Source organism: Cetorhinus maximus, chromosome 3, assembly GCF_964194155.1.
Source record: "Cetorhinus maximus chromosome 3, sCetMax3.hap1.1, whole genome shotgun sequence".
In the NCBI taxonomy this organism is placed as follows: Eukaryota; Metazoa; Chordata; class Chondrichthyes; order Lamniformes; family Cetorhinidae; genus Cetorhinus; species Cetorhinus maximus.
In genome coordinates, this window is record NC_135881.1 from 140,050,538 (window position 1) to 140,077,967 (window position 27,430).

Consider the following 27,430-nt stretch of genomic DNA (forward strand, 5'->3'; position numbering starts at 1 on the left):
ATATTTGCTTATGGGAGCTTAGTCATTCTCTGGTTGGGCTCCAGTAAAGTTGGTGATGTAGGTTTTTTTTTTCCTCCTATCTTTTAATAGAGCTAGAATTTTACTTGAATCTACACTTATATCTCCCATCCACAAAAAAAAGTCTTCACATTTACATAGCTTCCATGATTAATTGGTGTTGTGAATTCTTCCTAAAATATATTTCCATTCCTGGATTAAGCATTGAATTATGATAGCCTATATCAAATTTGATAGTGATACTTGGAAATGAATTTTGAGATTTTTTTTAGATTCTGTTTTCACATTATACTTTGTCTGCTATGGCTTTTATACTGAATGTGATGTTACTGTACACAGTTCATATGGCTATGACTTTTTTGATCGTGTGTGTGTGTGTGTGTGTGTGTGTGTGTGTGTGTGTGTGTGTGTGTGTGTGTGTGTGTGTGTGTGTGTGTGTGTGTGTGTTTATTTATTTATTTATTTAAGCTCTTGGTGTATAAAACGTTGTGAATGTGGAATAAATAGTTACGTTAGCATTTCATCTGTAAGATATTTTTTCTGAATTTACAGCTAGAAGAATTGAGGAACCAAAATAGTTCTAACTTTCTATTGGAGTTGGTAGGGTATAAATATATAGAATAAATTATGTGGAGAACAACATAAAATTAACTAGAGTGTGCTCAGTGTCAGCAATGAGTCATTAGATTTTGGGTTTGACTTTCGTGTGCTCAAATCTTTGGAGTGCTTAAATACTGCATTTTTGGAAGTGCTTATTTTTCTAGCTGAGACATGAAACTGTCTAAATAGATGGCGCTATTTAAAGAAGCAAAACTCTTGGTGTGTCTTGGCCCACATTTGCCTCTCAATCGACACAACTAAAACAGATTATCTAGCTATATATCATCTTGCTGTTGTGTGATCTTGCTGTGTGCAATTTGACAGTTATTATTGTTACACATATTTATAACAGTGACTGCATGTCAAAAATACAACACTTCAAAAATATTTAATTGGCTATGAAGTGATATAATGTAATATATCCTGAGGAGATATAATTGTTTATACCAATTGTACATTCTTTCCACAATCCTGTTTCAGCGTTGCTTTCACAGTGCAATGTAACATTGAAGTAACTGCACAGAAAAAAAAACACCTTTTTGGCCTTGTCTAACTGACACTAGCAGAGTTGCTACTGGAGCTGGATCTGTCTGGAGGAATTTTGGTAAATATACAGTGTGAGAGACTTACTAAATCTAGAGGAGATAGATATCTCCCTGGGTTAACTGATTTTCATTGTCTTCAATACATCTATTGTGAGTTGAAAATAATTGGTATAATTTCAGTATTAAGTCTGCTGTAAGAGCAAGAATAACTTTATTAGTCTTAAACCGGAACTACAGTACTAAAATCAACATTGAACACAATTCCGACCTGAGCTTTGCTTGACCTCTTGCCCATGTAAGCTTTCTCCCCAGTTCTCTTTTTTTAATGTTAACACTTTCCATGAAGTATCCTGACAACACCTGAAAATGTAGGTCATTGTAGTAGAATAAATGATCCAACTTTCTACACTAAATCTTTTATTTGTTCCCTTTAGTGATAACCTTAATTATAATAGAACTAGTGGCGATTTTGTATACAATCTTATAATACAATATGGATTTTGTGTCAATTGTTGGAAGATACTGAGTTAAGGTGGTTTGTTCTTTTCTAGTTTTGACTCCATAGAAACAAATCCTTGCTGCATTGCATCCCTGTCAGATGATGATCTCATAACTGAGAAGCACAGTCTCTCTTGGATGAATGCTATCTTAACGGTATTCAACGGTATTCAAATTAACAGGATCCCAGTGCAGGTTTATTCTTCTAAATTATCCTACATCTTGTTTATTACGTATGAGTTTTTTCTTGTTACTAAATTAGACTGTCTTGGTCATTCACCTCCATGCTTGAGTTGATCCTTTTTTCTTTTCTACCAAACAGCAAATATAGTAGTTTTCTCTCATGCCTCTCGAGCACCACCAAGTGGCTGAATACCTCAGGCTTGTGTCCTGGACCACCTAATTCTCCCATAAAATGCCAGAAGGTAATTATAGATAAAGTAGGCCATTCGATCCATGTTTGTTCATTCATCCAGAAAGTATGCTTCCTGGGAGACAATATCATTCATTAATCACTCTGTGGAGTTTTAAATCCCCCCTAAACTCACCTTTTACCAGCTTAAACCCATTTCCCTTGTCCTACCCTCAAATTTTAACTTAATATTCTGGCTTTACCTTTTCCCATTCCTTTAGCTATCATACATCAATAAGATCACCTCTGGCTCATACAAACATACGAATTAGGAGCAGGAGTAAGCCATAGCTTGCAAAGATTTGAGACCCACTGAGAAAAAAAAATTCTCATCATGTCTTAAATGGGCAACTTATTTTTAAACAGTGACGCCTAGTTTCAGATTCTCCCGCAAGAGGAAACATCCTCTCCATATCCATCCTGTCAAGACCTCTCAGGATCTTATATGTTTCAATCAAGTCGCCTCTTACTCTTATAAACTCCAGCAGCCATAAGCCTAGCCTGTCCAATCTCTCTTCATAAGGCAGCCCTGCCATTCCAGGTATTAGCCAAGTAAACCTTCTCTGAACTGATTCCAATGCATTTACATCTTTCCTTAAATAAGGAGACCAACAATGTGCACAATACTCCAGATGTGGTCTCGTCAATGCCCTACATACCCTACATAACTGAAGCATAACCTCCCTATTTTTGTATTCAATTCCCCACACAATACATGATAACATTCTATTTGCTTTCTGAATTACTTGCTGTACCTGCATTCTAACCTTTTGTGATTCATGCACTAGGACACCCAGATCTCTCTGCAACTCAGGGCTCTGCAATCTCTCACCATTTAGATAACATGCTTATTTTATTATTCTTCCTGCCAAAATGGGGAATTTCACATTTTTCCACATTATACTCTATTTGCCAGATCTTTGCACACTCGCTTAATGTATCTTTATCCCTTTTGTAGCCTCCTTATGTTCCTTTCACAACTTACTTCCCTACCTATCTTTGTATCAGCAGCAAATTTAACAACTTCGGCCCCTTCATCCAAGTCATTTATATAAATTGTAAAAAGGTAGGGGGTTGGTGGTGGGGGGCAGCACTGATCCCAGTGGCACACCATTCATTACACCTTGCCAATCAGAAAATGACCCATTTATGCCTCTTCTGTCCGTGCCAGTATGTTAGCCCCTACATCATGAGCTTTTATTTTCCGCAATAACCTTTGACGTGGCAACTTATCAAATGCCTTCTGGAAATCTCAGTACACTACACCCATTAGTTCCCCTTTATCCACAGCACATGTGACTCCTTCAAAGAACTCCAATAAATTGGTTAAACATGATTTCCCCCTCTCAAAACCATGTTGACTCTGCCTGATTACTTTGAATTTATCTAAGTGCCCTGCTATAACATTTTTAAGGATAACTTCTAACATTTTCCCTATGTGAGATGTTAAGCTAACTGGTCTGTAGTTTCCTGCTTTCTGTCTCCCTCTCTTTTTGAATAAAGGAATTACATTAGCTATTTTCCAATCTAATGGAACCTTCCTTGAATCTAGGGAATTTTGGAAAATGAAAACCAACACATCAACCATCTCAGTAGCCACTTCTTTTAAGACCCGAGGTTGAAGTGCATCTGGATCTGGGGACTTGTCAGCCCACAGCTCCAACAACTTGCTCAGTACCACTTCCCTGGTGATTGTAATTTCCTTGAGTTCCTCCCTTCCCTTCCTCCCATTTCCTGATTTACTGCTATTTCTGGGATGTTACTTGTATCCTCTATAGTGAAGACTGATGCAAAATACCTGTTCAATTCATTTGCCATCTCATTATTTTCCATTGCTATTTCTCCAGACTCACTTTCTATAGGATCAGTGCTCACTTTGTTAACTCTTTTTTTCAATATCTATAGAAACTCTTGCTATCTGTCTTTTATATTTCTAGCTAGCTTTCTCTCATACTCTTAATTTTTCCTTCCCTCCTTTCCAAGCTGAACAAGTTCCTTTCCTCATAACTCAAAATCTTTGGCTTTAGGGATCAGTCTTGTGACGCTACATTGCCTTCAATGCCTGATGCCTCCTGCTTCTTGTTGGAGATTGCAAATATCTTAGCCTGGATTATAATTAAAATGATGAGAGTTATTCTTTCCTGCTGTTGATTAAGCATGTCAGAGGAGCTTTCCCTCAGATATAGTGAATAAGTCAATTTAGGTCAGCTGTAAGAATTGTCTTGTTTTTGATTTGGCAACAACTTTTCACATTTTAATGATTTTTTTTTACTTAATGAACAATCAAGATAGTTTATAGGGGAATTGGGGATACACAGAGTAGTGCAAGAGTAGTTCGGGGTAGTGACTTAATGCACAAATAGACAAATATGGATTTTTAGCTTTTTTAAAGGTGAGAAAAGATCCCCTTGTCTGAATTCACTTCCTTTCTGTCTGTAGAAATTCTTCTAGCCATATTTATTGCCATTCGCTTGAGCTTTCCATCTTTTGTAAAGCCTGCCCTGCATGGGAAAGATCTACTCATGCTAAGAATGCAAGCTGCCAACTTATCACAGGTTGTTTAAAACCAACAAACACCAACAGCCTATATATCCTGGCGGGTATCGCTGCCCCTGATATAAGAAGAACGGTAGCCAGCAAGAAAGAGCGACTCCGTCAAACATCAGATGAGAGGCACCCTCTACATGGTCATACACCTACACCCAGCTGCCTAAAGTCAAGGACGAGCTTCATGAACAGTGTTGTTCCATTACAATTAACCCCATCTGAAGCCCACATCGCCTTGTGGAAAGACGGCTTGCCAGTCTCGAACAACCCCCAGCGATGGAAATTCTACTGGATAAAAGCCTTCCCCCAGGAGCTAATTGCAACTGGGCAACCTGGAAGTGCCTTAACAGACTTAGGACTGGTGAAGGTCGTTCAAAGGTGTCACTAAGCAAATGAGCATATACAACCAGCCCGACAACTTGTGAATGTGGAACTGAGCCACAGACTATGCAACATCTCCTGCAATGCCTATCGCTAGAGGAACCCTGCACTGTTGCAGATCTTGCCGAATTCAACAAGACGCAAAAATGTGTCCAGTTCTGGCTGGGCCATGTATAGACTGTCTGTGGACACGATAAGAAGAAGATCTGTGTTTTGGCCACAAATGAGACCATCTACGACCACTTTCTAGTCTCCTTCATCACTCGTTCTTTGTACCCCTTTGTGACACCACTTCCTTCTGCATTGCCCATGACAAAGTTTACCTACCCAAATCACTTGCAGGCTATGTTCAAACTAGTTAGCTTTTGGTCTTCCATTCATTACAATACCTATGCAGCTATCAATTTGCTCAACCGCTCCCTCACCTCCACCTTCGATTCCCTTATTCCCAGCAAAACCTTCATTGCCTCCAACTTAGTAGCTCCATCACCAGGCCTGGTTAGACAACCTAGTTCTATCAGATCACATTCTGCTCTTCCAAACAATTCAAAAACAGCAACTAGTTTTTGTATAGTGTTTTTAATGTAGAAAAACCTGCCAAGGTGCTTCAGAGATGTAAACACAAAAAACTTGGATTTTTTTTTTGGGGGTGCTATTAGCTTGTTCAAAGAAGTGAAACTGAAGCAAAAGATAAGGCTGAAGCATTTGCAACAATCTTCAGCCAGAAGTGCCGAGTGGATGATCCATCTTGGCCTCCCCTGGAGGTCCCCAGTATCACAGATGCCAGTCTTCAGTCAATTCGATTCACTCCACGTGATATCAAGAAATGGCTGAAGGCACTAGATAGTGCAAAGGCTATGGGCCCTGACAATATTCCGGCAATAGTACTGAAGACTTGTGCTCCAGAACTTGCTGCACCCCTAGCTAAGCTGTTCCAGTACAGCTACAACACTGGCATCTACCTGGCTATGTGGAAAAATTACCAGGTATCCCCTGTGCACAAAAATCAGGACAAATCCAACCCAGCCAATTACTGCCCCATCAGTCTACTCGTGCTCATCAGTAAGATAATGGAAGGGGTCATCAACAGTGCTATCAAGCGGCACTTGCTACGCAATAACCTGTGCACTGACGCCCAGTTTGGGTTCTGCCAGGGCCACTTGGTTCCTGACCTCATTGCCTTGGTTCAAACATGGACAAAAGTGCTGAACTCACGAGGTGAAGTGAGAGTGACTGCCCTTGACATCAAAGCTGCATTTGACTGAGTGGCATCAAGGAGCGCTAGAAAAACTGGAGTTGATGGGAATCAGGAGGGGAAAACTCTCCACTGGTTGGAGTCATACCTAGCACAAAGGAAGATGGCTGTGGTTGTTGGAGTTCAGTCATGTCAGCTCCAGGACATCACTGCAGGAGTTCCTCAGGGTAGTGTCCTCGGTCTAACCATTTTCAGCTGCTTCATCAATGACCTTGCTTCCATAAAGTCAGAAGTGGGGATGTTCACTGTGCAATCATTAATGTTCAGCACCATTTGCGACTTCTTAGACACTGAAGCAGTACACATCCAAATGCAGTAAGACCTGGATAATATCCAGGCTTGGGCTGACAAGTGGCAAGTAACATTCGTGCCACACAAGTGTCAGGCAATGACCATCTCCAACATGAGTGAATCCAACCATCGCCCCTTGATGTTCAATGGCATTACCATCTCTGAATCCCTCACTATCAACATCCTGGGGGGGTGGGGGGGGTTACCATTGACCAGAAACTGAACTGGACTAGCCATATAAATACTGTGGCTACAAGAGCAGGTTAGAGGGCTAGGAATCGTGCGATAAGTAACTCACCCCCTGACTCCCCAAAGCCTGTCCACCATCTACAAGGCAAAAATCAGGAGAATGATGGAATACTCCCCACTTGCATGGATGAGTGCAGCTCCCACAACACACAAGAAACTTGACACTATTCAGGACAAAGCAGCCGCTTGATTTGCATCACATCCACAAACATTCAGTCCCTCCACCACCGATGCACAGTAGTAGCAGCAGTGTGTACCATCTACAAGATGCACTGCAGGAATTCACCAAGACTCCTTCGACAGCACCTTCCAAACCCATGACCACTACCATCTAGAAGGACAAGGGCAGCAGATAGATGGGAACGCCACCACCTGGAAGTTCCCCTCAAGTCACTCACCATCCTGACTTGGAAATATATCGTGTTCCTTCATTGTCGCTGGGTCAAAATCCTGGAACTCTCTTCCCAACAGCACTGTGGTTGTACCTACACCACTTGGACTGCAGCGGTTCAAGAAGGCAGCTCACCACCACCTTCAAAAGGGCAACTATGGAAGGCCAATAAATGCTGGCCTGGCCAGAGAAGCCCATATCCTATGAATGAACGAAAAAAACCTGCATTGACTCTGTCCATCCCTTTAATTATTTTGTAGGTTTCAATGCGATCACCTCTCATTCTTTGTAACTCTGGAGAAACTCTTGACACTATCCTCTTCCTTCACCTCTGTTTTTGTTGTCCAATGCATTGTCTTTGGCCTTGTGTGTTCTGCTGTTGCTTATCCTAGCATACCCAGACTATCTCCAGCAATGACTTCCCTTCTAGAGCTTGCAACATTACCTTTTAGCCATCCATGGATTTATACTTTAAATTCTCCAGGTCCTGGTCTACAAACTATCCCTTGGCAGCAGCATCTGCAGTTATGGGGGTCTGCTACCATAACTACACCACTTTTATTATGCCTACCACCCATCACCTCTTTTGAACGTTTTACTCTCTCTCTTCAGACTATTTTTCTTCAATGAGCTTTTATTACCCCTTTCAAAAGACTGAAGCAACCACCCTCAGACACTGCCACAGGCTCTGCTTCTTTGGCAGCCTTGGATCTCATGAGATGATGGTTTGCACTTAGTGGTCAAATCTGAGTTAAACATTGCCTGGTGTGGCTCAGGACTCCCACTCTAGCAGTTTCTGTTGCACTTACTACAGGTAAAGACACTGGGATGAGAAGGTGCAGGATTCACTGGCCTCTGTTTTCTTTGGCTCCTCTTCTTGGCCAGCTGAACTTTTTATTTTTCCTCATCTCTCCAAAGGTTTCTCTGAACAGGTCAGACTCCAGAGATCATGGTTGCTGTTGACTGTTTTCCAGTTTTCTGAGTCAATGTCCATCATCTTCATTTCCTACTTGCATGTGCTCTTGTAGTGGAGTTATGGATGTAGAGCAGGTGAACCCAGTGGCCTATTCACCGTACGGAAGGTCTTTGGGTATACAGCTGTCATCCATCTGATTAATGTGGCTGAGCCAATGCAGATATTGTAGTAATAAATGCATGCTGATGGAATTGGCACGCTCCAGCACCTCTGAGTTGGTGACCTTGTTCTGCTAAGCGATGCTGACAATATGTGCTGACACATCGAAGGTAGAAACTGTTGAACCTTCTCTCTTGCTTAGCATATGTTGTCCAGATCTCACTGTGGAGGAGTGCACTGAAGGTGCAGGCTTTGTAGACTCGCAGTTTGGTGTTCTTGGCCAGGTTATTCTTGTTCCACAATGTCTCTTTCGGCTTGGACATAATGGCTACAGCTTATGCAGGCTGAGCATTGACTTCAGCATCGAGTGACTGATTACTGGTGATTGTGCAGCCAACATATATGAAGCTATCAACAACCTCGAGCGTCATGTTGTCAATGTCCTGGACCATGACGTTAGTCTTCCTGATGCTCAAACCAAACTCTTCAGTGCATTTGCTGCTGAAGGTAAACTTTATACCCTTGATACAACTCCAATTCCTTACATGGCCTTTGTATTAATGAGGATGTAGATTTGAAGCTCAGCTCAGGATCATAAAGGACACCAAGGTTGTGAACAGTCTGTTTCAACCCAAGGCAAAGACCACCTACATCCACCTTTTCAATGTTTCCTACCTGCCACTGTACAATTGCTGCCCTGAATGGCCTTCCATTTTCCACACTTCTATAAAATAATTTAAAGCCATACGGCCTGTTTCCTGCACCAAGATTAGTTAGTCCTTGCCCGCTGTCCTGGCCTCCAAATTATAATTCTCATCCTGTGTTTAAATCTCTTGGCCATTCAATTCCTCCCCACTACAGCCCTACAAACCCTTCAGAATTCTCTGTTCTAACAACTCTTGACCTGTGCAAATTGTGTCTCTCCTTCACTCTGCTGTTGGTGACTATACCTTCATGCTTTAGCTTCTGATCTACCTCTAACCCCTTTTATGATCTTCATTAAAACCCGCTTCTTTGACCAAACTTATAGGTAGATATGGTATATGATGATTTTTCTGATTGTGTTCAATAAGGTGCTCTCGAGGGCCTTGTTAGAAAAATTCAGGCATACTGCATAAGGGAAAATATAGCAGCATGATTATAAAGTTGGTTAAAACCAAGAGTTGGGGTGAATAACTAACTCAGACTATAGAATGGTAGCAAGTAGTGCACTCCAGGAGGCCAATGCAAGATCTACTTTTGCCCTCTGCATGTAGATGAATATGGGTGTGGGTATAGGGAGTGTAATCTCAATGTGCCAACAATACTAAAATAGGTGGTTTAGCAAACAATGATATAAGCTATAAAATACTTCAAGATGTAGATTAGTAGAATGGTAGAAAAAGGTCGCCTTAACCCTAATTCACACGTACATCCTTAACAAAGATCCTGCTGTTGTTCCCTCCGTATTGAAGAAGCTCAAAAGCTTTTATTTACTGGCAGTGAAAACTTGTGGCATTGTCTAATTTTGATGACCAGTAACCATAGTTATGTTCCAGCCACAAATCAGGTAAAATGCCCAACCAACAGTTCCTAATGTGCCAATAGATATCAAACTTGTAGTGCTAGCTAATATTCCAAAAATCTTGTAAACCATAACTTAAAATAATGGCCTTCAGCAGAAGGGTGTGGGTAAAAACAAGTGGTGGTAGAACTTGCCAGTCTCCTCCGGTTCGCACAATGATTTTATATAAAATAGGCTGGTTGCAGGAGTTTCTAGATTCAGGTTTCCAAGGCATCTGTTGCTGTTGATTATGTTTTTGAGAGATATTTAAGGATGCAAAATGAATGATCATTTCCATGTACCATTTTAACCATTTTATGCTATAAGTAAAAATACCATGTACACTGCCATCACGACCAAAATATTTCAGTTAAAGTTTGAGCGGTTAATTTCATCTTTAAAAGAAAGTGGTTATTAAAACTGTACATTAGTGTATTTCATCCTTTTTTTTAAAAATCCCATTGACTTTCTAGATCAGTATTATCTAAAAAGATAATGGCCTGAATTTTGCAGCGGTAATGACAACTAAACCGTCGACATTCATCTTCATTACTGCTCTGAAACTACCAGCACATTCTGGAGTCTGCACACGTGCAGTTAAATGTGGAAATCCAGAAATTGCTGTCAGTAATTCTACACCTATTCATAGGGTGCACTGTTAACTCAATTAGGAATCACTGAATTGACGAGAATTCTGTTTTCATTAGTTACATTGTAAAAATCACAGCTTGTTGAATGGAGTGTAACCGGGGTTTTAATGGTATACTAAGTTCCTAATTACTGCTGAGAAATCTCTGGCCCCGAAAAACTAATTTTATATTTGTGGTTATCATTCCACATTTTTTAAGTTTGTTTGATGTTTTAGCATTTAACTTAATCCTGTGTGTGCCGCAATCTTTGCCCTTCACTTTGGCAGAGTGAAATAATCAGTGCTTTAACTTCCTGGTTTGCTGTCTGTGAGATTTCTTCAGTATGATTTGCTGCTTATCCTGCTTGATGTGATTACTGTTGCTGGACACTTGGAGAGCCCCTGGGCTTGGTACCAGATTCAAATTAACATCAGGAAGGGGGAAATCTATGCCACAAAGATCACTGGTCTTTGTTTGAGGCCAGTGGCTTTGCTGTTGATTGCAAAATCTGGGCCAGTAATGTCTCCAAATAAGTACTTTTGAATGTTAATAAATCTGTTTTGATAAAGTTGCCTTAAATACTTTTATTTTGATAGAATGCTGCACTGAAGACTTGTTCCAGATCCTTTTTTGGTATTCTACTCTGCTGGAATTGAAAATATGTGTTGCAGCTGAAATCCCCTCTTCTGTGATCCAGGCTATGGCAGTTATTGGCTTGGTTTAAGATTAAATATTCATCATGTACTGTGTTTGACTGTCAGAGGGATTAGGTTACTACAGTGCAGTTGAATATAAAGGGCATTTTGAGGCAATGTGCATACATTGTTGGGAGACAAATTGGACATAGATGCCATACTACTTTTATATTAAAAGCAAGCATGGAGAATTATGTTTCTGAAGAGAATCTTGTATCTGTATGTATTACAAAATTTATCTTTTAACTGATGAATATTGTTTGTTGTTGCTTGATTCTTCTGTCCTAGCATGAAGCCTCTCTCTTCTGTATGGTGATAGGTATGGACTAATATTGTCCTGCAAAAGCTGGATTTCATTTACAATCTTGCATTAAAGTTGATTGCTGAAATGACAGCATGCTCCTCATACTTGTGCTATTCTCAGGAAGCCGAGAAGCATCTTTTATTTACGTTTACAATAACTTTTTTGCATGGTGCAATGAAAATTAGAGGAATATACAGAAAAATTGCTGATTGTAAAGTTGTACTGAGGACTCAAGTTGACAACTTAATATGTGGCCTTATGACATGGTTGTATTTTTCTTCTATTTAACATGGGAAGTATTGGTTTTTAGTTGCAGGAAACTTTGGAGATTGGCTCTTCTAAATAGATTGCAAGATGCTTACATTTTATTGATACTTCATTTGCATAATCGGGAATCGGAATTATAATTTATGCTCTCCTCCATTCCTGATCACAGCAGGAAGCAACTTGCAGATAAAACCCATTTGTCCTATAATCCAAACTGCACTGCCTTGTATCAGTTGTGACTCAGTATGTAGCACTCTCGGGTTGTGAATTCAAGTCTCACTCTGGAACTTGAGCACAAAAACAAGGCTGACTCTCTAGTGCAGTACTTAGGAAGTGCTGCACTGTTGGAGGTGCCATCTTTCAGATAGGATGTTAAATTGAAGCTCCGTCTGCCCCCTCAGGTGGATGCAAAATATCTTGTAGCACCATTTCAAATAAGAGCTGTTCCCAGTGTCCTGGTCAATACTTACTTCTCAATAAACAACAAAAAAGCAGATCATCTGGTCATTAGCTCACTGCTGTTTGTGGGACTTCGCATATTGGCATATGCATATTGGCTGCCGCATTTTCCACATAACAAAAGTGACTATACTTAAAAGTATTTCATTGGCTGGAAAGCACTTTGTGACAGACTGTAGCTGTGAAAGGTGCTAAATAAATGCAAGTTGTTTTAACTTCTGATGAGTTTGCATGCTGAATTGATGGTTATCCTCTTCCTGCTGGGTTATGATTGTGTGGGCTCCACACTATATCCTTGCCTTTTCTTTTGAAGGATGGAAAAAAAACACCATCCTAGCAGACTTAATTTGTCATGCCTTATGTACATGCTAAATATATTTCTGAAAATGGAGTAGGTAGAAGTAAGATTAATGTAGTTTAATAATTTTAAAATTATGCACTGTTCTTTGGCTTGAAAACATAACTGTAGCCGGAGATTTTTTACATGATCTTGAAAGTGCATCCTCAAACTTCTGTCTCACTGTGGTGTGTATGCAAGTACAAACGAACTGACTAAAGGTGATTAGTTATTACAGAGCCTCTCTGGCAAAAGAAGCTTTGATGCCAAAAGTGTTAATTTTGAGAAATGAATTACCTTTCTCCCAGGAAGGGCCATTGTAACACCTGCTGGAGTGGCAAACACTCCCTTTGATATATAAAAAAGTGTATCTTTGAGTACAACCAATAGTTACATTTAAAATTTACAATGCATTCAAAGTCCTTTTCGACTGGTACAAAATGAAAATATTTGGTGTTTGTCTCATTTACATAACTGTCAATGTGTGAACCAAGCTTGTCCAACTTTTCATGCGAGGGGCCACATTGAAATGTTTTTCCCACTAAAGAGGTCGATGAGAGAATTTCAGAAAGATCAGGTTTGGTGCCACTTTAACATGAATTTCAATAAAATATTGAGGTATGAGGAAAAGAAACAGCCTGCTGAGCAAAAATAAAACAATGTCATAGCAATAGATAAATTACTCATAAGGATGACCATTTGAGTGCGAGGGGGTCAAATTGTGTTTGTCTGGCTCACTCCCAGTCTCAGGGTGCTTACTCATTCACCTTCACCACACCCACTGTGTGAGGTGGTGCAAGTGTGTTGGTCTTTGGGGCGAGGGTGAGACTGGGACACATGCTCACACTCTCACGCGCTCGCCCCCTTGCACACGCACCTGCAGGTGCCTGCAGCAGCTGCCATGCCCCCTGCCTGGTAGCTTTGCTCATACACATTCGCACGTCAGCAACCATGTTCCGCCCCGCCCCCGTAGTCGCTCTTTTCTCATGTGCACAACAACAGCCACTCTTTCCTAGTTGACGTTTTGAGTCCTCATGACCCTTCAGCAGAATTGAGTGAAGTTAGGAGAGGGGTGAAATTTAAGTTGGTTTAAGGTTGGGGTGGGTGGGGGGGTGAGGAAGAGAAGTTTGGGGGGGCGGGTGGGGGTGGTGGTTGGAGGGACAAGCAAGCAGTGATAGGAGCAGATAATCAAAAGATGTCACAGACAAAAGGAACAAAGAGGTGTTAAAGGTGGTGATATTATCTAAGAAAATGTGCTGATTAAGAATGGATGGAAGGACACTCAAGGTACAGCTCTAGTGGGGGTGGGGTGGAAAGACTGACAGGGTATTACAGTTATAGATTTAAAAATAATGGAAATAGGTGGGAAAAGAAAAATCTATATAAATTATTGGAAAAAACAAAAGGGAGGGGGAAGAAACGGGAAGGGGGTGGGGATGGGGGAGGGAGTTTAAGATCTAAAGTTGTTGAATTCAATATTCAGCCCGGAAGGCTGTAAAGTGCCTAGTCGGAAGATGAGGTGCTGTTCCTCCAGTTTGCGCTGGGCTTCACTGGAACAATGCAGCCAGCCAAGGACAGACATGTGGGCAAGAGAGCAGGGTGGAGTGTTACTCCACAACCCCCACCTATGGCACCTCCCCATGCCCACGCAGAAGATGCAACACCTGCCCCTTCACTTCCTCTCTCCTCACCGTCCAAGGGCCCAAACACTCCTTTCAAGTGAAGCAGCATTTCACTTGCATTTCCCCTAACTTAGTCTACTGCATTCGTTGCTCCCAATGCGGTCTCCTCTACATTAGAGAGACCAAATGTAAACTGGGCGACCGCTTTGCAGAACACCTGCGATCTGTCCGCAAGAAAGACCCAAACCTCCCTGTCGCTTGCCATTTTAACACTCCACCCTGCTCTCTTGCCCACATGTCTGTCCTTGGCTTGCTGCATTGTTCCAGTGAAGCCCAGCGCAAACTGGAGGAACAGCACCTCATCTTCCGACTAGGCACTTTACAGCCTTCCGGGCTGAATATTGAATTCAACAACTTTAGATCTTAAACTCCCTCCCGTTTCTTTCCCCTCCCTTTTTTTTTCCAATAATTTATATAGATTTTTCTTTTCCCACCTATTTCCATTATTTTTAAATCTATAACTGTAATACCCTGTCAGTCTTTCCACCCCACCCCCACTAGAGCTGTACCTTGAGTGTCCTGCCATCCATTCTTAATTAGCACATTTTCTTAGATAATATCACCACCTTTAACACCTCTTTGTTCCTTTTGTCTGTGACATCTTTTGATTATCTGCTCCTATCACTGCTTGCTTGTCCCTACAACCACGGCCCCTCCCCCCACCCCCACAACTTCTCTCCACCCCCCCACCCCCCCCCCCCCCAACCTTAAACCAGCTTATGTTTCACCCCTCTCCTAACTTCACTCAATTCTGCTGAAGGGTCATGAGGACTCGAAACGTCAACTCTTTTCTCCGCCGATGCTGCCAGATCTGCTGAGTTTTTCCAGGTAATTCTGTTTTTGTTTTGGATTTCCAGCATCCGCAGTAGTTTTTTGTTTTTAACTCTTTCCCAGTTGTCGCTCTCGTGTCACACGCTCTCGCGCCGCACCCTGTCATGTCTAACCCTGGTAGTCGCTCACTGCCTTCTCAACAGACAGACCCATCACTGTCGTGGTGCCGTTTGTTCAGGCCTCAGACTAAAGGAAGCTGCTCCTCCAATCAGAGGCTAGTTCTCTCTCACCTTTGCTGCTGATTGGATCACTAGCGATCCAATCAACAGTAAACGTGGGAGAGAAGTGAACTGTGATTGGAGGAGCAGAAACTGAGTCTTCAAATGTACTAAGATAAAAGCAAAAAACTGCGGATGCTGGAAATCCAAAACAAAAACCAAAATACCAGGAAAAACTCAGCAGGTCTGGAAGCATCTGCAGAGAGGAGCACAGTTAACGTTTTGAGTCCGAATGACCCTTCAACATAAGTAAAGATAGAAGAGAGATGAAATATAAGCTGGTTTAAGGGGGGGGGGTGGGACAAGTAGAGCTGGATAGAGGGCCAGTGATAGGTGGAGATAGAGGGCCAGTGATAGGTGGAGATAACCAAAAGATGTCACAGACAAAAGGACAAAGAGGTGTTGAAGATGATGATATTATCTAAGGAATGTGCTAATTAAGGGCAGGACAAGCAAGGTACAGATAGCCCTAGTGGGGGTGGGGTGAAGGAATCAAAAAAGGCTAAAAGATAGAGATAAAACCATGGATGGAAATACATTTAAAAATAATGGAAATAGGTGGGAAAAGAAAAATCTATATAAATTATTGGAAAAAAAAGGGTGGGGGGGAAATCGGAAAGGGGGTGGGGACGGAGGAGAGAGTTCATGATCTAAAATTGTTGAACTCAATATTCAGTCCGGAAGGCTGTAAAGTGCCTAGTCGGAAGATGAGGTGCTGTTCCTCCAGTTTGCGTTGAGCTTCATTGGAACAATGCAGCAGGCCAAGGACGGACATGTGGGCATGAGAGCAGGGTGGAGTGTTGAAATGGCAAGCAACAGGGAGGTCTGGGTAATGCTTGCGGACAGACCGAAGGTGTTCTGCAAAGTGGTCACCCAGTCTGTGTTTGGTCTCTCCAAATATCACCACCTTCAACACCTCTTTGTCCTTTTGTCTGTGACATCTTTTGGTTATCTCCACCTATCACTGGCCCTCTATCCAGCTCTACTTGTCCCACCCCCCTTTAAACCAACTTATATTTCACCTCTCTTCTATTTTTACTAAGTGCTGTTGAAGGGTCATTCGGACTCGAAACATTAACTGTGCTCCTCTCCGCAGATGCTGCCAGACCTGCTGAGTTTTTCCAGGTATTTTTGTTTTTGTCTTCAAATTTACTTACCGGCATTTTAAATGTAGGGTCCGCCGGCTGGACAGAAAGGACTGGCCAAGCCGCAGGTTGGACAAGCCTGATGTAAAGTACAGTTGTACAACAGAAAACATTAAAATTCAAAGTAGTGGCAATAAGATAAATGGTTATGATGCTCATCTACACTGCCTGACAGTACAGGTTCATTAGCATAAGTTTGAAATCTTTGCTTCAGTTTCTGGAGACTTTTGCAGTTATAGGCTGCTCAAATGCTAGAGTAAAGTAAAACTGGCATCTGGTTAGTTGTTCAAGTGGGTCCCACAGTGATCTTTATTGTATATTACCATCCAGACTTCAGAACTCTTGTTACTGGTGTGCTCAGTGGACTCCTGTTGCAAATTCTAGCAGGCTTTTTTGACAACTTCTCTTTGATTTTTTTCTTACACCTCCCCACCACCCACATATATGATCCATTGGTGATTTGGGAAGTAAAATTGAGCCATAAAAATTCCTTGCAGTACAGGCTGAGGAGCAGAGAGCTCCAAAACTGAGATGCCACAGCACAACATGTTTAGCCAAGCATGATTTGACCATTGGAATTTCTTGATGGGTAACACAGTGTGTCAAAAACATGACAAGAAGTAAGGTTTTGGAGAGTGGGAGGTGAGTTGATCACAGAAAAAGATACTTTGAGAAGACACATTGTTTTTATAATGTCACACTAGATCAATTAATATTTTAAACTGTACAAAAATAGGAGGGGAAATCCTGAAAAATGTGCAGCCTTACCTCCAAGGTAAACATGGTGCTAAGCACCTGAAGTCACTTTTGCCTAGAAATTCAATGGTGTTGCACCTGTCTTTCAGTTGCAAAATGAGGGCTTAAGTATCCAATATAGCGGATAGGGCATGTATTCTCATTACTGGAAGTGTTAGCAGAGGTGCTATACTGCTGAAGACAGTAAAAGATCTGCCCATGGCTCTCAAACAACATGAGGAAATTTGTGCCTTCGGACTAAAGGCTATGTTGGTTAGCTTGGCTCTGTAGCCTTTAGCTGGAAAATAGTAGCAATATGGGAAAGATGGATATACAATCCACATAAGATTATTGCTATATGTATTTGGGAGAAATCTTCAGAAGTCAAAGGTGATCATCCAGGTGTCCTCGATAGATAGAGGGGCAAAGCATGATGAGGTAGCTGTTGGTCGTGAATGCAGAATAGACAGTCTCTTCCCCTAAGTATAGCCCTCCACAACTACTGCTTCCTCTTGCTTCAGTATCCAGATTATCTGTGGCATGACCAACATCTAGAGTGCCTTCTAGAAAATTCTCTCATTTTCTATATTGTAGAAAATTGTTCAGGGGTCAACGATTTCTGCTGGAGTGACATAATATCAAAAGACTGCAGATGATACAAAACTTGGAAATACACTACACCAGCAGGACAGGGGCTAATGAAATGGGCAGATACCTGGCAATAAAATTTAATGCAGTGAAGAAGAAATGATAAATTAAACATTTTTAAAAGGAGCGCATGAACAGAGATCTTGGAGGTTCACATACAGAAATCTTTGAAGGTGGCAGAAGTTGAAGCAAAATAACACGAGAGCCACCTCTTAAGCCTTAGAGTAGAATTTATGCTAAACCTTTTTAAATCACTGATTGGGACTCAGCTGGAGTCCCGTTCCCTCATTCCTTTATGGCCATGCCCTTGCCTAATCTCCTCCAGGCCTACGGCCTGCTGAGATATCTGCACTCCCCCAATTCTGGCCTCTTGTGCATTCCCAATTATAATTGCTCCACCATTGGTAGCCATGGCTTCAATTGCTGAGACCCTAATCTCTGGAATTCCTTCCTGCCTCACTTTTTTTCCCCCTCCTTTTTAAGGTGCTCCTTAAAACCTACCTCTTTGATCAAGCTTTTGGTTAATTGTCCCCATACCTCCTCATGTGGCTCAGTATCAGATTTTGTTTGAGAACACACCAGTGCAGTGTCTGGGAACGCTGCACTACATTAAAAGTGGTAGATAAATGTAAGTTGTTGCCATGCCTCTCTGCTGAGACCTTTTTAAAAAGTAACTTGACTGCTTCCTTTCTGACCTTTCTAGCCAGTCTGAGGCTCAGTCTGAGGAATTTCTTGGTACCAAGCTCCCTGAGGAACCAAAAGAAATTATTCAATTTCTAGCTGCAGCAGAAATTGTAACTAATGCACATCTTCCAGTACTTTTACATAACACGATATCCAGTTAGCAAAAGTAACAAACGCATTAATCTGTGTTAGAGACTGAGGCACTTCTACATATTTTATAGTATGAGTGAATATCTAATAAAATTGACAACCTCAAATGCTAATATATCTATCCCTAGTCCTTGCCTTTCTCTTATTTAATGTGCTGTCACTTGTTAAAATTCTCTTCAGAGGTGGGATCAGGTTTCGCATGTAAACTACTAGATCTGACACCATTTTTGAATTTGCTCTTGGGATGTGAGCATCGCTGGCAAGGCAAACTTTTACTGCCTGTCCCTAATTAACCTTGAGAAGGTGGCGGTGAGCTGCCTTCTTGATTGGTTGCATCCATGTAGTGTAGGTAATCCAGTGCTGTTAGGGAGAGAGGACCAGGATTTTAACCCAGCAGCAGTGAAGGAACAGCAATATAGTTCCAAGTCAGAATGGTCATTGAGTCGGAGGGGACCTTTCAGATGGTGGTGTTCCCCTGTGGCTACTGTCTTTGTCATTTTAAGTAGTTAGAGGTCTTGGGTTTGCAAAAAGGCTGTCAAAGGAGCTTTGCTGCGTTGTTCCAGTGCAGCTAGAGAATAGTACACACTGCAGTCTGGTGGTGGGGAGTGACTGTTTTGAGTTGTTTGATGGGGTGCTGATCCAGTGGAATGCTTTGTCCTGGATGGTGGAGCAGCTTGAGTGTTGCAGCTATACTCATCTAGACAGGTGGAGAGTATTCCATTGCGCTTCTGACTTGTGCCTTGTAAAAACTGGACAGACTTTGGGGAGTCAGGAGGTGAGTTACTCACTCCAGAATTCCCAGGCTCTGACTTGCTTGTGTAGCAACAGTATTTATATGGCTGGTTCAATTTCTGGCCAATGTTAACTCCCAGGATGATGTTGGCGGGCGATTTAGCGATGTTAATGCTGTTGAATATCAAGGAAAGGTGGCAAGATTCTCTTGTTGGAGATAGTGAGTCATTGCTTGGAACTTTATGGCAAGTGAGGTTTGCACCACACGTCAGCCCAAGCCTGAACGTTGTTGAGGTCTTGCATGTGGATGTGGATTTTTCAGTATTTGAGGAGTTGGAAATGGTACTGAACACTGGACAATTATCAGTGAACATCCCATTTCTGACCTTTTGATGGAGAGAAGGTGAAGCAGTTGTAAATGACTGGGCCTAGGTAACTACCATGACAGTGATGTCCTGGGACTGAGATGGTTGGTCTCCAACAACCACAAATATCTTCATCTGTGTGGGGTATAATTCCAATCAGTGGAACATTTTGCTCCTCACTTCCATTAGCTTCAATTTTGCAGGGGCTCCTTGATGCTGCACTCGGTCAAATGCTGTCTTGATGTCAAGGGCAGTCGCACTTGGCTCACCTTTGGAATTCAACTCTTGTCCATGTTTAGGCCAAGGCTGTAATGAGGATTAGGGCTGAGTAATCCTGATAGAACCCAAACTGAGCATCGGTAAGCTCATTTGCTGAATAAGTGCCACTTGATAGCATTGTCAATGACACCTTCCATCACTTTGATCAAGAGTAGATCCGCGGTGCAGTAATTGCCAGACTGGATTTGTTGTTTTTTGTGGACAGGATATAGCCAGACAATTTTCCGCATTTTTTGGGTAGGTGCCAGTGTTGTAGCTATGCTGGAGCAGCTAACTAATGGAGTGGCTAGTTCTGAAACACAAAACCTCAGTGCTACAGCTGGGATATTATCAGGGCACGTAGCCTTTGCTATATGCAGTGTGTTCAACTGTTTCTTTATATCATGTGAAGAATCAAATTGTCTAGAGACTGGCATTTATGCTATTGAGGACCTTGGAGGAGGCCAGCATGTATCATCTACTCGGCACTCCTGACTGCAGACGGTTGAAAATGCTTCAGCCTTGTCCTTTACATTGATGTGCTGGGCTCCCCCGTTGAGGATGGGAATGTTTTTCCAGACTCCACCTCCTGTTGTTTAATTGTTACTGGATATGGCAAGGTTGCAGAGCTTTGATCTGATCCATTGGTTGTAGGATTGCTTAGTTCTGCCTATCGCATGCTGCTTCTGCTGTTTAGCTTGCAAGTAGTCCTATGTTGTAGCTTCACCAGGTCGGCACTTCATGTTTAGGTATGCCTGGTACTGTTCCTGGCATGCTCTCATGCGCTCCTCATTGACCAAAAGTTGGCCTTTGGCATGATGTAACACTAGATTGAGGGATATGCCAGGCCATGAGGTTAGAGATTGTGGTTGAATATAATTCTGCTGCTGCTGCTGATGGCCCACAATATTTCCATTGATGCACAGTTGCGAGATCTGTTCAGAATCTATCCCATTTAGCATGGGCAGTGCTGCACAACATTATGGAGGACATCCTCTGTGTACAGGTGAGACTTCGTCTTTGCAAGGACTGTGCGTTGCTCATTCCTACCAATCCTGTCACAGACGGATATATCTGTGACTGGTAGATTCGTGAGGGCAAAGTAGGTTTTTCTCTCTAGGTGGTTCTCTTACCATCTGCCACAGGCCTCATCTGACAACTCTTTCCTTCTGGACTCAGCCAGCTTGCTCAGTGGAGCTGCTACTATTCCACTCTTGGTGGTGGACATTGAAGTCCCCCACTCAGTACATTATGTCCTTGCTGCCCTTTTGATTCTTGCAAGTGATCCTCAACATGGACGGGAGTTGAGTCATTAGTCAAAGGAGGACAATAGATGTCAATTAGTAGGACGTTTCCTTGACTATGTTTAACCTGATGCCATGAAACCTCATGGGGTCTGGGATTAATGTTGAGAATTCCCAGGGCCGCTCTCTCCTAACTGTGCACTACTGTGCTGTCACCTCTGGTGGGTTTGTCTTGCCAGTGGAATAGGGCGTAAGCAAGGATGGTGAGCAAGGAGTCTGAGATGTTGGCTGTTTGGCATAATCATACTGAACGTAACATAAGAAATAGGAACAGGAGTAGACCATTCGGCCCTTCAAGCCTGCTGTGCCATTCAATAAGATCGTGACTGATCATCTTGTGTTTCGATTTCCACATTCCCATCTACCCCGATAATCTTTTGATTCCCTTGCCCAGCAAGAATCTATCTACCTCTGCCTTAAAAATATTCAATAACCCTGCCTCCACTGCCTCCTGAGGCAGAGAATTCCAAAGTCGCACAATCCTCTGAGAGAAAAAAGTTCTCCTCATCTTTGTCCTAAAAGGGTGACTCCTAATTTTAAAACTGCCCCCTAGGTCTGGACTCACCCACAAGAGGAAACATCCTTTCGACGTGCCACTTTAAGGCCGTTCAGATCTTGTATACTTCAGTCAAATCACCCCTTACTCTTCTAAACTCCAGTGGAATATATTTGCTACAAGTATGAACAAATCATACCTGACTGTTACTTGACCAGCATGTGGGACAGTTTTCCAAATTTTGGCACACAACCCCAGATGTTGATGAGGAATTTGCAGGGTCAACAGGGAAATATGTCTTTGTGGTTTATGGTGTCTAGATAGATGCCAGGTGGTCCGTCCTGTTTTATTATACTTTGACTTTTCTGTAGCAGTTTGATACAACTGATTGGCTTGCTAGGCCATTTCAGAGGGCTGTTGGTCTGGAGTTTTTACTTGGAGCTGGTGTACTTGGTCACTGCCTTTGTCCCTTCCGACAAAGCATACTTGGCCAATTCCCCGGGCAGCAGCAGGTGCACGGCGGTTTGGATCTCCCGGGAGCTGATGTTGCTGCACTTGTTGTAAAGGGCCAGGCGGGAAGCCTCACCCGCGACGCGCTCGAAAATATCATTCACAAACGAGTTCATGATGCTCATGGCCTTGGAGGAGATGCCAGTGTCGGGGAGAACCTGCTTCATCACTTTGTAGATGGTATAACTCTCCTTCCTCGACCGTCACCACTTCTTGCCGCCCTTTGCTACCGGTTTCTTTAAGGCTTTTTTGGCTCCCTTCTTGGGAGCTGGTTTCTTCTCATCAACCATCTTCAGTTTCAAACACAGAAATGTGGGCCAGACTGGGTAATTAAGATAGATTTCCTCCCCTGAAGGATATTGGTGAACCAACTGGTCTTTTAAGACCGCCTGGTAGTTTCATGATCATCAATGAGATGAGTGTTTTTTTGCCAGATTAATTGAATTTAAATTCCGCCAGCTACATTAGTCCAGGCCTCTGGATTCCAGGTGCAGTAATATTACCAAATGCTAGCATCCTTTGTAATCTACTTCTTCACCTATCTTGATTCCTCCGCAATTTCTCTGCTGTCATTGCCCAACATTGTCTTGGATGAGCTGTAGTTCTCCCATGCTAAGCATTGGGAAGAACCACCACAAGCTCTGACCCTTTGCCATTGACTGTCTACCCCGCCCCACTGCCTCCATAAAGTTGCCTGCTTCATTCATCTACTGCTGAAATCTTCATCCATGTCTTTGTCATCTCTAGACTTAAATGCGCCATTGTTTCTCCAGTTGGCTTCTCATCGTCAGTAAACTTCAACTGATCAAAAATTTGACTCTCTTCTTTCCTGCACCAAGTCCTGCTTGACAATTGCACCCATCCTTGCTGGCTAATGGTCACTCAACCCCTTCAACTTAAATTTCCCATCCTTGTTTCTAAATCCCTCCATTGCCTTTTCCCCTCTTTCTCTGTAAACTGCTCCAGTATTACAAACCGCCTCCTCAGTCCCAAATACGTCCTTTGAAATTGAACCTTTTTTTTAATGAACCTAATCTTCTTGTCTTGCCTGTGACGAGTTCCCTGTGCCCGTTCCTGTGGAATTCTTCCAAAAATCTCTGCCTCTTCACTTCCCTGTTCTTTTTAAGAACCTTTTTTTAATGTTTATCTCTTTCACTAAGCTCTTGGCGACTTTTGAATATTTCCTCTTTCTGGCTTAGCGTCCATTTTCCCTTACACCACTGAAGGATTTTGGGATGTATTGCTTGTAACGCGTATTAACAAAATAAAGGAGATAATTTTAATATTAAAGGGATATTTATTAATCTTACTTTATACCATATCACATGGATTTCACCAGCATTTTGCAGTGCAAAGAAACATCATTCATTTATCACCGGATGTATTCTATGAAGTTGTCTTAAGTTTGGCAGGAAAAAAATGTGGTTGCTATTTCAGATTCAGTTGCTGTGCAATATAAACCCCTGTCCTTCGTCATAACCTTTGTGTGCTCGCTTGGAGAGCAGTTTGCACAGTTGCTTTCATCTATTTCTAATCAAGATGGCATTTACTGAACCACTGTGAAGAAATCTTAGGAACATGCAGTCCACGCATTATTTCTTGCTGCCGCCAAAACGCCAAGTGCTATATTATTTTAATTAATATGTTCAATGCTTCGTTAAATCTTATAATATCCATACTATGAGAAAGTTTACTTTGTATTCTGTATAGATTGACTACTGACCAGTTCTCCTTTGGCCAATAATTGTTAGTGTACCCTTTACTGGAACCTACAGTATGCTGAGTTCTAGTTGTGTATGTTCAAGCTTATTTCAAATTATGCATGTACTTTTAAGAACATTTTGCTCTATAAGTTACAAGGTTGTTCCAGATTTTGGCAGTCATAAAAATTGCAGAATTTATAAAGTTATAACCTCAAATGGGTAGTATTTGGTGAGTATCTGTACGACTATAATTTTGAATATAAACCATATTGCTCCAAAAAAGAGGCAATACCAACAAATATACTGTAATTTTCTCAAATTTTCCCCACTGCAGTTGGCATAATGGGCTATAATATTGTATTATTTTACAGTTGTCAGGTTATTTGTATACTTTGGTTATATATACATATGATATGATATCCTTCCTTAGCTGAATTTACCTTCAGAAACAAATGCCTTCTCAAATATATATTTAAATGAGTTATTGGAATAATACAGCATTGAAGTTTTCAAATTAAATAGTACGCTAGCATGATTATGGATTTTCTTTGTGGATTTCTGTCAGAACTTTCATGAAATCTTTATTACAGATGTATCAACAATTTTCTAGGTTTAGACAGAGATGAAATTTTTCAAAAATGGCATTTTATGCTGAAATTATTGTTGGTTCAAAAATCAGAGTTCAACATGAAGTTGTCTGATAGCCCTATTGTTTGCTATGGTGTAGTAGTGTCTGGGTCAATTTTAATTGGATTTAAATTTGAAAATTTTGTTCTGCAAAATGGCAGCTGATCCTGTCAGTTAATTCAGTCTGAGATATTAAAATGTACTATTTTCTGCCTGACAGCTTATTTCATATTGGTGAAGCTAGCCCCTAGGGTTGAATGTAGAGAGTAGAAGTAAAGATTATTGCTGAGGCTGGAACCAAAAGGTTGGCCAATAGCCTTAACGCATTGATATACACTGCTGTGGAATCAAGCTGGACAAATAAGGGGAAGGGTCAAGAAGAAACAGACAATGCAATTGTGCTTTTATAACTGATACCTCTCCCTGCATCTGCTTCTCTCCCTCATTCCCTTCAACCCCCTGCACCCCCATCTACCTCTTGCGCATCCTCAATTTTAATCACTCCATCATTGGTCTCCTAAACTACTTCATCTTTCTACCTCACTCCTCCAAGAGCCTCAAAGCCTATCTGTTTGACCAAGCTTTTCATCATCATCCTGAATACCTATTGGTTTGAGGTCAAATTTTGTTAACATTTCTATGAAGCTTTTGTTACATGAAAAGCACCATATAATACAAATTGTTGGTGGAATTTTCATTAGTGTACACATACCATGTGTAGGCTGAATAATTGAAGATTCTGTACAATTAGAATGCTTATGAAAGCTGCCTGTGCAGATAATTTATTCCTCCAACTTCCATCAACCAGAATTTTTTAAGAATTTGGAACCTTCAACTAAAGTTACCAGCAATTTTGAAAATATACAAAAAGAATGCAGAAATGAAAGATGTAGCTCAGTGGACTATGAAGAGAGCACTTTGAGGAGAATTACCATCTGATGACCAAAGCAGTGGACAAGATGGAACTTTTACTGAATTAAGTAGCTTTGACAGTTAAGGTCAAACTATTGTTGGTTTTCATGAAAGTTTAAAAAAATACACACTCAGTTGAAGAAACATCCAAATATAGATGCAAAGGAATAAAGTGATTTAGAGTTAAGCACACATTAGCTCCAAAGTTGAAAGACTTTCAGAGCCATGAGCTTCTGTGATGCTGTTCTTAAAACTTTCAAGATAAGGAAATGATCTTGTATGCTGCAAGGGCCAATGGTGAGGTGTATTATAAGGATAGAAACAATCTTGTGCAAATTAGTTAGACTGCTTTCTAACATCTGTGTGAAAGCAGTATGAGAGTTTGAGTGATAGGAATTACTTAAACTAAGCACTCTGTCTGGGGCACTGTCTTCAGCAAAGTATTTTTGTGCACTTGTGACAGTGAAGCTCAATCAGGTCCCCCCTCAGCCTTTTCTGCTCTAAGGAAAACAACCCCAGTCTATCTAGTCTCTCTTCATAGCTGAAGGCAACGTCCTGGTGAACCTCCTCTACACCCTCTCCAGTGCAATCACACCCTTCCTATAGTGTGGAAACCAGAACTGCACACAGCACTCCAGATGTGGCCTAATGCTTTATACAGCCCCATCATAATCTTCCTGCTCTTGTATTCAGTGCCTCAACTAATAAAGGCAAGTACCCCATATGCCTTCTTAACCACCTTATCTACCTGTTCTGCTGCCTTCAAGGATCTATGGACATGCACACCAAGGTCCCTCTGCTCCTCTGTACTTTCTAGGGTCCTACCATTCATCATGTGCTCCTTTGCCTTGTTGGTCCTCCCAAAATGCATCACCCCACGTTTTTCAGGATTAAATTCCATTTATTGCTGTTCTGCCCATCTGACCAGCCTTTCTATATTGTCCTGTCAGCTGCGAACTTGCTGATCATACCTCCTACATTCATGTCTAGATCATTAATGTACCCTACAAACAGCAAGAGACCCAGCACCAAATCCTGCTGTATGCCACTGGACACAGCCTTCAACCATCACCCTCTGCCTTCTGCCACTAAGCCAATTTTAGTTCCAATTTACCAAATTGCCCTGGATCCCAGGGGCCCTTACCACCTTGACCAGTCTCCCATGCGAGACCTTGTCAAAGGTCTTACTGAGGTCCATGTAGACTACATCAACTGCACTACCCTTCATCTACACAACTGGCGTAGTGGTATTGTCGCTGGACTAGTAATCCAGAGACCCAGGGTAATGCTTTGGGGACCCGGGTTCAAATCCCGCCACAGCAGATGGTGGAATTTGAATTCAATAAAAATGGTCTGGATGACCATCGTCCATTGTTGATGGTTGTAAAAACCCATCTGCCCTTTAGGGAAGGAAACCTGGCATCCTTACCTGGTCCTATATATGACTCCAGACCCACAGCAATGTTGACTCTTAAATGCCCTCTGAACTAAGGCAACTTGGGATGGGTAATAAATGCTCACCTGGCCAGCAATGCCCACATCCCATGAAAGTCAGTTCCTTAAAATTCAATCAAATGTGTTAGACATGATTAACCCTTGCCTCTCCAAGTGGAGTTTTTTTTCCAAAAGCTTCCCCACATTAGCTGTCATCCAGTCCTCCTTTGGCCAGAGAGGATTTGAAAATTAATCTGGGCCCCTGGAATGCAGCCTGGAGATTTATCCACTTTTTCAAGTTATCCTGTTAAAACCGCAAATACTTCCTCCCTCTCGGTGCTAATTTGTTGAAGCATATCACAGTCCCTTCCCTGATTCCTACACCTACATCATCCTTCTCTATTGTGAATACAAATACAAAGTACTAACTTAAAACCTCACCTACATCATTTGACTCCTCTCACTGATTGCCACTTTGGTCTCTAATGGACCCTACTCTT

The 27,430-nt window shown here is 41.8% G+C and overlaps 1 protein-coding gene across 5 annotated transcripts in view; it reads left to right on the forward strand.

Moving 5' to 3' along the window:
- The window catches only part of LOC144678938 (sodium bicarbonate cotransporter 3-like), a 233,759-nt gene that overhangs the window by 37,500 nt on the left and 168,829 nt on the right, over positions 1 to 27,430 (forward strand). The window contains exon 1 of one of the 5 annotated variants that reach the window (XM_078539051.1): positions 2,066 to 2,086. The exons of the other annotated variants lie outside the window; for them this stretch is intronic. The gene's annotated coding sequence lies outside the window, so the exon portion shown is untranslated. Of the gene's footprint in view, positions 1 to 2,065; positions 2,087 to 27,430 lie in introns of those variants that run through there. 5 annotated transcript variants of the gene reach the window in all.